Here is a 10,927-nt window from a genome sequence, read left to right on the forward strand (position 1 = left end):
TATTTCAATGAACAGTTAAAAACTCCTAAAACTCAGGAGTTACCGGATTGAATCATTAATGAACGGATCTGACTCGCTGAACTGCACGTTAAACGGAAACAAAAACGAAACCAAAACCAAAGACGCAATACAAATTTGACTCAAGCCGTTCATAAAGTTTGTGAGTGATGGAGTAGTTCGTGTTTCAGGTTGATTAACGTTTCGGTTACTAACGTAACCTCGGTTCCCTAAGATGAGGGAACGAGTATTGCGTTTTGCTAAAACGCTATGGGGAATTCCTTTCCTCGAGATATTGAAGCAAATTTTTATCCAAAAATACCTTTTATACGCAGTGCAGCTGCACAACTCTCAGCAGGAAGCAGCTGCGTGCTGATTGGCTGTGCCGTTGCAACTGCAGCAACCTATAGCGAGACCTTGGGGCGGGACGGACCAATCAGGTCCTTCCAAACTCCCGCCACAAGGGGCAACATAATTTGCATAGCCTAGGGTATATAAGACCCACTCTCGCAAGGTTAGTCAGGTTAATCGACTGAAGCGACTCCTGAGCAAGTGAGCAAGCACGGCAAGCAAAACGCAATACTCGTTCCCTCATCTTAGGGAACCGAGGTTACGTTAGTAACCGAAACGTTCCCTTACGAGAGTACTCTCGTATTGCGTTTTGCTAAAACGCTATGGGGGACCAATGCAAAACGCCGTGCTTGCTTAACGGCTCTAAAGCCGACGACACCAAACCCAGGCCAACCTAGGTGGGCCTGTAGTATGATATCAATAATTCAGAATGGGCCAGACCTGAGTCGGGCCCTCATGAGAATGAACACGATATTCGTGCAATAAGTATAGACCGGACATAATCGGGTCAGGAATAAAGAGTGGCCAGACACTTCGGGCCGTAAGGAATATGCTTATGACTTATACAATATTAAACCCAGGCCGGACTTATCGAGCCTCAAGGGGTTAATCTGTTCATACAGCAAGAAGCCCAGCTTGTAAAGCCGGAACATCTAAATTATAGAATCTGATAAAAGTGGACGGGGAGGCCCAGCCTGCCGCCGCACAGATATCATTCAGAGAAATGCCAGTAGACCAAGCCCACGAAGAGGCCATGCCTCTAGTAGAATGGGCTTTAATGCCCAAAGGGCAGCCGAGATCTTTAGACTCATAGGCCAGTGAGATAGCATCCACTATCCACCGTGACAGGGTCTGCTTTGTAACCGCGCACCCTCGGGTGCGTCCGCCAAAGCATACAAAGAGCTGTTCAGTTTGCCTGTAAACAGCGGAACGCTCTATGTATATTCTCAGCGCTCTGACAGGACAGAGCAAATTAGCATCTATTTCATCTGACTGTGATGAAAGTGCCGAAAGTGAAATAACCTGTGCTCTGAACGGAGTTGAAAGCACTTTAGGTACATATCCATGTCTTGGTTTGAGGACGACTTTGGAGTCGTTTGGCCCAAATTCCAGACACGAGGCGCTCACAGAGAGCGCGTGCAGATCACCCACTCGCTTAACTGATGCAATCGCTAGCAGAAAAGCGGTCTTTAGTGACAGGAGCTTTAAGCTCACAGAATGCAGAGGCTCAAATGCAGAGCTCTTCATGGCATCCAGGACCGTGGACAGGTCCCATATAGGGACTGAAGGGGGACGAGGTGGGTGAAGCCTTCTAGCCCCTTTAAGGAAGCGAACAATGAGATCGCTCTTTCCTAGTGACAGTCCGTTCACTTTAATGTGATACGCTGCTATAGCAGCCACATAAACTTTGAGCGTGGAGGGGGAACGACCCGCGTCCAGAAGCTCTTGTAAAAATGTAAGCACCTCTGACACTGCACAATCATGTGGGGTCAGACTTCGCGCTTTACACCAGTCTGAAAAGACTGACCATTTGCCTGAATAGAGCCGCCTAGTAGTGGGGGCTCTAGCTTCAGTAATAGTGTTCATTATGCTTTCAGAAAGGTTCTCATGTACCCGTTGATGGACCAAACATGAAGCGCCCATAGATCGGGACGGGGATGCCAGATCTGCCGTTCCGCCTGCATGAGAAGATCTCTCCTCAGCGGGATCGGCCACGGAGCTGCATCTGACATCTGACTCAGCAGTGAGAACCAAGGTTGATTTCTCCAAAGCGGGGCTATTAAAAGCACAGCGCATTTGCTCTCCCTGATCCTCTCTATGACCTGAGGTAACATTGAGATTGGGGGAAACGCATAAAGAGGAAGGTTGGGCCATTCGTGGGCCAACGCATCCTCGTGCTTGGAGAAATATATTCGGCATTGAGCATTGTCTTTTGAGGCGAAAAGATCCACTTTTGCCTCTCCAAACTTGCCCCAAATTATCTGAATTATATTTGGGTGAAGAGACCACTCTGCCGGGGACACTTTGCCCCTGGACAGCATGTCCGGACCCAAATTCAGAATGCCTGGCACGTGAGTCGCTCTCAGCGAGCTCAGATTGTGCTCTGCCCATATTAGGGCTTCTTCCGCCATTGAGTGCAGATCGATAGATCTCAGACCGCCTTGGCGATTTATATAGGCTACCACCGACCTGCTGTCCGTTCGGATCAGGACATGGTGGTATTTTATGTACGGAAGGAAAGCTCTTAGCGATATCGTGACCGCTTTCATCTCTAGACAGTTTATATGAAGGCTCTTCTCCGAGTCTGACCAGAGACCGGAGATCGGCCTGCCCTCGTGAAGGGCTCCCCAACCTAGGTTGGATGCATCTGTCGAGATAACTTTCCACTTCGTAACAGTGCCCAAACTCACGCCCGTCTTGTACCAGACGGGATTTTTCCAAGGAGCCAGAGCTAACACACAGCTGTGGTCTACCTTGATTTGCAATCGGCCCGAAAGCCATGCGTGAGCTGGAACGCGGCGATTCAGCCAGTGCTGTAGGGGGCGCATGCGCAACAGACCCAGTCTGAGAACTGGCGCCGCCGAGGCCATGAAACCCAACATCCTCTGAAAGTGTTTGAGAGGAATGTGTGCACCGGACCTGAGGGAAACCGCTCGGTTCCGAACAGAGAGCGCGCGCTGTGACGTCAGCCGCCCGCTCATCTGCATTGAGTCCAATACTGTTCCCAGAAACGAAACTTTCTGTGTGGGAGACAATAAACTCTTTGCCACATTGATTCTGAGTCCCAAGCATTGTAAATGGTTGAGAAGCCAAGATCTGTGGTTTAATAACTGTATCTCTGACTGAGCTATTATGAGCCAGTCGTCGAGATAGTTGAGAATTCTCATTCCCCGAAGCCTCAGCGGGGTTAGCGCCGCTTCCATGCACTTTGTAAACGTGCGAGGGGCTAGAGATAGACCAAAAGGTAGCACCTTGTATTGGTATGCTTTCCCCTCGAAGGCGAATCTCAAGAATGGCCTGTGATGGGGGGCTATTTGTATGTGAAAATAGGCATCCTCTAGATCCACAGTGAAAAACCAATCTCCCGGGCGAATGTGCGCGAGGATTTGTTTCATTCTCAACATTCTGAACGGGCGCTTCATAAGGGCTTTGTTCAGATGTCTGAGATCTAGGATGGGTCTTAGACCACCGTCCTTTTTTGGTACAAGGAAGTAACGGCTGTAAAAGCCTGACTCGCTCTGTGAGGGGTGTACGGCTTCTACCGCTCCCTTTATTAACAGTTTTGATATCTCGGTTCGAAGCACGTGACTTTTGTCGCTTCTCACCGTTGTCTCTTCCACGGCGCGAAAGCGCGGTGGTCTGCGAGCAAACTGTAGCGAGTAACCTCGTTCTATTATGTTCAACACCCATTTCGAAATGCCGGGAATGGCCCGCCAGGCCTCGGCCTTCGAAGCCAGGGGCTGAATTAATCTGTGGGGCGAGTCGCTGAGTAACAGGGACTCGGTGGCCCGATAACCTTGCGCTAAGCTGGCGCTTATGAGGGAATTGTTTCCCGCCGCCTGAGTGCAGGGGGCCGGGGGACATAGAGGATTGGTGCTTGTGTACAGGCGAGCGCGCTTGAGTGCGGGCTCGTTGACTGTGAGAATAATGTTTCCAGCCACCTGAGTGCAGGGGGCTGGGGAACATGGGGGAGTGCTTGAGTGTAGGGGTACATGCTTTAATGCTGGCACACTGCCTACAGAGAAAAAGCTCTTTTTGTGACTCATATGGGTCGCCGTGAAAACGGCGTTTGTGTACAGGCGAGCACGCTTGCTTGCGGGCTCGTTGGCTGTGAATGTGGCGTTCCCAGCCGCCTTGAAGGGAGCTGGGGAACGTTTTGGAAGAGAGCGAGGCGGTGCACCGGCCGAAGCGGGCACTATCCGCCTTCTCTTCATACCTCTGGCTAGGACGGCTTCGGAGGCTCAGGTTTCGACACATTGCTGGGTCGTGGACCTCGACGCTCCGGCGGTCTGCTGCGGCTCGTAGAGCGGGAACGCTGACCGGGCTTGGAAGCCGCGTGAGGCTGGCGAGCTGAAGGCGGCGCCTTGGCGGGCTGGGCTGGTCCAGCCTTAGCTTGACGGCTAGCGGAGGAGCTGGAACGCTTGGGCAGGAAATGTCGCATTGCCTGCGAAGTTTTCTGTGCCTCAGTGAAGCGCTCTGTGAACCCAACCACGGCGGAACCAAACAATCCTGAAGGCGAAATGGGCGCGTCCAGGAAAGCGGTCTTGTCCGCGTCCTTCATCTCCGTTAAGTTAAGCCATAAATGGCGCTCCAACACCGTCAGGCTGGCCATGCATCTGCCGATCGCCTGAGCATTGGCCTTGGTGGCGCGCAGGGCCAAGTCAGTGGCGCCGCGCAGATCCTTCAGAGCCTCGTTATCAGGAACAGACTCGTCCAGGGAACGGAGGAGTTTGGCCTGGAAGACTTGAAGAACCGCCATGGAGTGTAGCGCTGACGCTGCCTGGCCGGCGGAGGCGAATGCTCGACCGGCGAGGCTGGACGTAGTGCGGCAGGCCTTGGAAGGGTGCACGGTCTTTGACTGCCATCCTCTGGCGGAGGGCGGGCAAAGGTGTGCAGCGACAGCCTCCTCGAGGGGAGGAAGGGCTTGATATCCTTTTTTCTGAGCGCCATCGACTACCGAGAGCGCTGGAGAAAAAGAGGATCTGGCGCGTGATGAAAATGGCGCCTTCCACGATTTTGTTAGCTCCTCGTGGACTTCTGGGAAGAAGGGAGCGGGTCTTTGAGCGGTAGGTTGACGGCGGTTCTCGAAATACCACTCATCCAGACGGCTTCTCGTGGGCTCCTCGGGCTGAGACCAGTCAATGCCGAGGTCGTCCACGGCCTTGGTGAGCAAGCGCATAAGCTCAGCGTCGACTGAGGTTATGACGCCGCTAGCCGTCCGCGTCGAAGTGGCGTGCTCCGAGGCGGCGTCCGACCACCCGCTCCCGGATGCAGCAAGGGAAAGGCTGTCATCCTCTTCCTCCTCCGGTCCGCCGAACGAAACAGCAGCAGCCGCCATGCGAGGGGAGCTGTGCTGCTCGTCGGCGAACAACACGGGCGATGGCGAGGCACGCGGGGACATGCCCGGCGTGTGCTCGTCAGAGCGCTCCGGTGGCCTCTGGTCGCGACGTTTTTTCTTCCGTGGCTCTAGAGGCTGGGAGCACGGGACGGGATCCGAGTCGAAGCTGGCGAGCCGAGCCCGAAGGGTCTGCAGCGCCAGCTCGTCGCACTCAGGGCAGCCGCCCTGGTTGAGTGCAGCCTGCGTGTGGTCTCGTCCGAGACATGACACGCAGATGATGTGCCGATCCTCGTCCGCGATGAAACCTCTGCACGAGGCGCAGGAACGAGACATTTGTATCAACGTCTCGGCTCTTTTTGAATGTTTTAGAAAAACAGAAGGTATAAAGGATATGGTGCCGGATGGCGCAGCTGGAAGGCAGGCTGAAGGCGGAGAATCCGACGTCCTCAGGCTGCGTGTTCCGCTGGGTGCGTGTCGACGGCAGGCTTCGATCCGGAGCTCAACGATTGCAAGTCGCTGAAGAAGAATTAATCTGACTAACCTTGCGAGAGTGGGTCTTATATACCCTAGGCTATGCAAATTATGTTGCCCCTTGTGGCGGGAGTTTGGAAGGACCTGATTGGTCCGTCCCGCCCCAAGGTCTCGCTATAGGTTGCTGCAGTTGCAACGGCACAGCCAATCAGCACGCAGCTGCTTCCTGCTGAGAGTTGTGCAGCTGCACTGCGTATAAAAGGTATTTTTGGATAAAAATTTGCTTCAATATCTCGAGGAAAGGAATTCCCCATAGCGTTTTAGCAAAACGCAATACGAGAGTACTCTCGTAAGGGAACTCGTTTCACAGTATTTTCTATTAAGGCTCTGATTGGTGAACAGACGGAGACAATAATGGGGTTTAGCCATTCATGCGACGCGAATAAACACAAAACAATACACGAGAAATGTTTTCAAAACATATGGGCTTCAATTTGGCAATACATAAGCATACGCAGAAATAAATGAAACGATCATCCATGAATAAAACACAAGATGCGATCCATACAAGCCGTACAAGATTACTAAACTCGGAAGAGTTTAGTAATCTTGGACAATGTTAACAATTTGGGCTGGAGAGAAATTACCTGCCATGCACCTCGACAGCAACTTCCGACTGTAGGCTACAGGATCTGCAGCACTTCCTCTTCAGGTAGGGTTGCCACCAGTCCCGTAAAATAAGTAGTACAGGAGCTCATTTGTGCGTGATTGCGTTTTAGTCTCGAGAACATGCGCTGTAAACTTGCGCGGTTTTTAAAAACATGTCCACCGTTTGAACGCAAGAGGATCTCGCAAGAGAGCTGAATATCAAAAAGGTATCAATGGGTCTGTCCAGTAACTCATAATGAACCTCAGGCGAACTACACACTTTATGAGAAGCATTTGCTCAGACTTAAAGCAGAAGCGGTGACAGACCGGTCTATGACAGACACATCCGTGCTTCTAAAGGTATAGGCCTGTAGTAGTTTTTTTTTATGGATAATATATTAATATAATATTCCATACATTATCAGAGCTTGGCAGACATAATTATTATTTTTTAGGCAGGTTAATTAATAGATTATAGCCTAATAAATGTTATTAGTAATGTATAATTTAGCTAGACTATATTAATCATACATAATACATAATCCTGTCATATAAAGTTTATGACATTTAAAAAAATATTTAGATAAAAATGGGACAAATAATTACATAATAATATAGTCAGAATTTAAGTAAATTAATAAAAAAGAAAAAAGAAAAAGAAAATTTGAAATTCAAAAAAGTGATTAGTGTTTCAGAATGACAGCTTAAAGGGACACTTCACCCAAAAATGAAAATTCTGTCATTATTTCCTCACCCTCAAGTTGTTCCAAACATGTATACATTTCTTTGTTGAACACATAGCAAGATTACTATGGAAGTCAATGGTGCCCCCAAAGCAGCCTGGTTACAAACTTTCTTCAAAATATCTTATTTTGTGTTCAGCAGAACAAAGAAACTAATACAGGTTTGGAACATCATGAGGGCGAGTAAATGATGACAGCATTTTCATTTTGGGTGAACTATCCCTTTAAAGTGCACCAAATAGGCTACTAAAGAGTTCTTTAGAAATAAATAAAATAATCAAATGTAAACTAATGTAAAATGTGTTGTTAATGACAAAACAAATTCACATAATGTTGAAATAATCATTTAATGACGTATTCTTTATATCTGTCCTTTATGCAATTGTTTGGGTGTCGTGAATGGGTGTCCCTTATTTTGCCACACTGAAGGTGGCAACCCTACCTACAGGGCCTACAATAAAGTCTGGCGATCTTAAGTGATAAAGGACGTATGCTGTAGCGTGTCGTCATATTGTATTAAGTGTGTGACCACTTTAGTTATGTGAATTGATCCCAAATATACTGGATTCAAGCAATCAAGCGTTCTCTTTCATAGGTTCACTCAGTGCTTCGTAGCTTATGACGCAGTGGGAACGCCCGCTGGGTGTACCGATTGTCTGAAGCCCTTATAGAATCACGCCAATGGTGCGGGCGCCGCCCCAACGCTCTGACGTCGCCACACTATACTGGCGCGCGCACCATCTGCTCCTCAGATTTCTCTGCCTTCACAAAGCGGCCATTTGGTTTTTCTGGCCCAAATATCTTAAATGTCGTTCAACTTTCATCACCAGCACTTCAGCGACTGCAGATAGTGGAACTTTGTTCTCCTTGCGGTGAAGTGTCATGGAGTTTCGTCGCTGCCTGCCGCCATGCACTCGCTTTATTGCGAATGACGACTCTCACAGTAAGTTTGTAAAATGCTTGGGGTTTTCACACGCGCGCGTGGCGGCTCAGGGATCTTCAAAATGTAAATTTTGTGATAACCTCCTTCTCAAAACCCTCCGCTTGAGGCTTGCGGTTTTTGAGAGGGAGTCATCTGTTTTTCCCCATTGCGCTCCCGTCGCGCTCCTGTCATGCTCCCGAAGCCGCGCAGGTCTCTCTTGGATCCGCGACCTGGGGTTCGGATATAGAGCTATGTGGAGTGCGAGCAGACGGGCCTCGCCCTTTATCTCCCTCTCTCCCCCGAGCACTTGCGCAGGGCTCCGCCCATGGAGTTTTCTCACGATTACTTATGCCCTAGCACGCGAGGCGGTTTCTTTCGGGCTAGATGACGTCGTGTTCACTGCAGCGTCCGACTCTGAGGATTTCGGGCCTGCTTTTACCGACGACGCTCTCCCGCCTAGCGGCCAGGAAGCGCGGCCCTGGGCGGCCTACGCTGAGCTCATCTGAGAAGCTCGCTATCGAATGGCCGGACGAGCCCTGCGAGGCCCTATCTTCTCGACTCAAAGAGAGATTTCTAAGTGGTCCTAATTCCAGGCCAGGTTGGAGAAAGCTGCCATGTTTCAGCGATCTGCATAGCGAAATCTCCAGATCCTGGAAACAGCCCTTCTCAGCCCGCTTGACAAACGCGGCAGCTGCTGACTTCACCAACCTTGTTGGTTCTGTGGAGCAGGGCTATTTCGCCATTCCTGCGGTTGAAGATACGGTGGCCACTCATCTCGCTCCCTCTTCGGCCCCCTCGTGGAAGTCCCGTCCTCTCCTTCCCACTAAGCCGTGCAGGACCACTTCCGCCCCAAAGTCTCAATACCAACAATGTTCATCCAATGCAATGAGTGTTGTTAATAATGGGATTAAAGGGTTAGCTCACCCAAAAATGAAAATTACCCATGATTTACTCACCCTATACCCTGGCTCTTCCAAGCTTTATAATGGCAGTGAATGGAAGCCCAAAATTTGAAGCCCAAAAAAGGTGCATCCATCCATTATAAAAGTGCTCCACACGGCTCTGAGGGGTTAATAAAGGCCTTCTGAGGCGAATCGGTGGGTTTTGTAAGAAAAATATCCATATTTAACACATTATAAAGTAAAATATCTAGCCGCCGGACCGCCTTCTGTATTCAACTTACGGAAAAGCATAACTATGACATAGTGTAAAAAAACATAACTGACTATCGTTTGACATCGGCTGTAGCATTAGCATTTTGAACTGTGAGAGGCGCTACACTTTCTTCGTAAGTTGAATATGGAAGGCGGTCCGCCGGAAGCTAGATATTTTCATTTATAACATCGATTTGCTTCAGAAGGCCTTTATTAACGCCCTGGGGCCGTGTGGACCACTTTTATAATGGATGGATGCACTTTTTTGGGCTGCCATTTACTGTCATTATAATGACTGGAAGAGCCAGGACATCTTTAATATAACTCTGATGAATGTCATTTACACATAGGATGACTTGAGGGTGAGTAAATCATGGGCTAATTTTCATTTTTGGGTGAACTATCCCTTTAATGTGACCCCAGTTCAAACCGGCAGTGTTTCCCGACACAGGTGCAGGTGGGGCTTGAAAATATTGTCATAAAATTTGTTATGGAGTCGGAAGATATTAGTTTCATTATAATCTGGTAATTTTTAAAAATGTTCAAAAATATCAGACCTATATAACCAATTGCTTCATTGTAAATACAGATAATCAACTGACTTAATACACTGGATTAAAACAATCAAGAGTTGACCAATTAAAAGTAAGTAGTTAGCGTCACCGTCTGGCAAGAATAGAAATAACACAATGTTGGACTTTCCCTTGGTTGACACAAACATTCATAATTTTGTGTATTTTACCATGACATTTAGGTATTGTTCAATACATGCATGATAAAAACATGTACATGTTCAAAGTAAACTTATTTAAGATTGTAAACTTTCACTTTGCATTGCCAGTCCCACTTTATATTAGGTGTCTTTAACTACCATGTACTTTCTTTAAGTTAATCATTTGATACAATGCACTTATTGTGTACATACATGTTTTTACAATGTACTTATATTTTTTTAAAATACCTGGATGTAATTACATCTGTAATTAATCTCTGTAACTACACACTGTTGACCCTTCCCTTACCCATTAAACCCACCTATACCACCACTCCTGTCCCTAATCTTACAGGTATCATACCTCAATAGCAGCAAAAGTGTTTTGCAATAGAATATGAACACAAACTACATTGTACTTATGTAAGTACAGGACACCTAATATAAAGTGTGACCGTATTGCCTTGCAGATATTTATTACACAAATTTAGTTTATAATTGAATCACCTACAAAATTGTCCATATTTCCTTTGGACTCATTTATTAAGTAACATTGTGTCAACTGTGATACGACTGTGAAGGTTGTGCCATTATGTAAATGAGCATCTTGTTGCATTGCAGCCTATTTTTGTATTATTAATGTCAGAAGTCATGCTTAAAAACACACCGGTCAGATGGCTTTTCAGCTAATTGAGAAGTTCCAGGGCAGGATAAGATGGAAACAGAATGTATTACTTCATTATGATGAGTTTAAAATACAAAACCACAACGATTAATACAGAAATGAGTGCAAAATAAATGTTCAGGTTTATACATCAAAATGCTTAATATTATGATCACACTAATCCCTTGTTTCACAGACAAGGCTTC

At 47.8% G+C, this 10,927-nt stretch overlaps 1 protein-coding gene across 1 annotated transcript in view; it reads right to left on the reverse strand.

Annotated features, from left to right (window-relative positions):
• Positions 1-6,837, reverse strand: part of LOC307133488 (nucleotide-binding oligomerization domain-containing protein 1-like) — a 31,749-nt gene extending 24,912 nt beyond the window's left edge. Inside the window, exon 1 of the mRNA XM_079828570.1 lies at positions 6,526-6,837. The gene's annotated coding sequence lies outside the window, so the exon portion shown is untranslated. The remainder of the gene's footprint in view (positions 1-6,525) is intronic.
• Positions 6,838-10,927: the final 4,090 nt, after the last annotated feature.

This window comes from Gobio gobio (genome assembly GCF_949357685.1).
Source record: "Gobio gobio genome assembly, chromosome: 1".
Classification (NCBI taxonomy): domain Eukaryota; kingdom Metazoa; phylum Chordata; class Actinopteri; order Cypriniformes; family Gobionidae; genus Gobio; species Gobio gobio.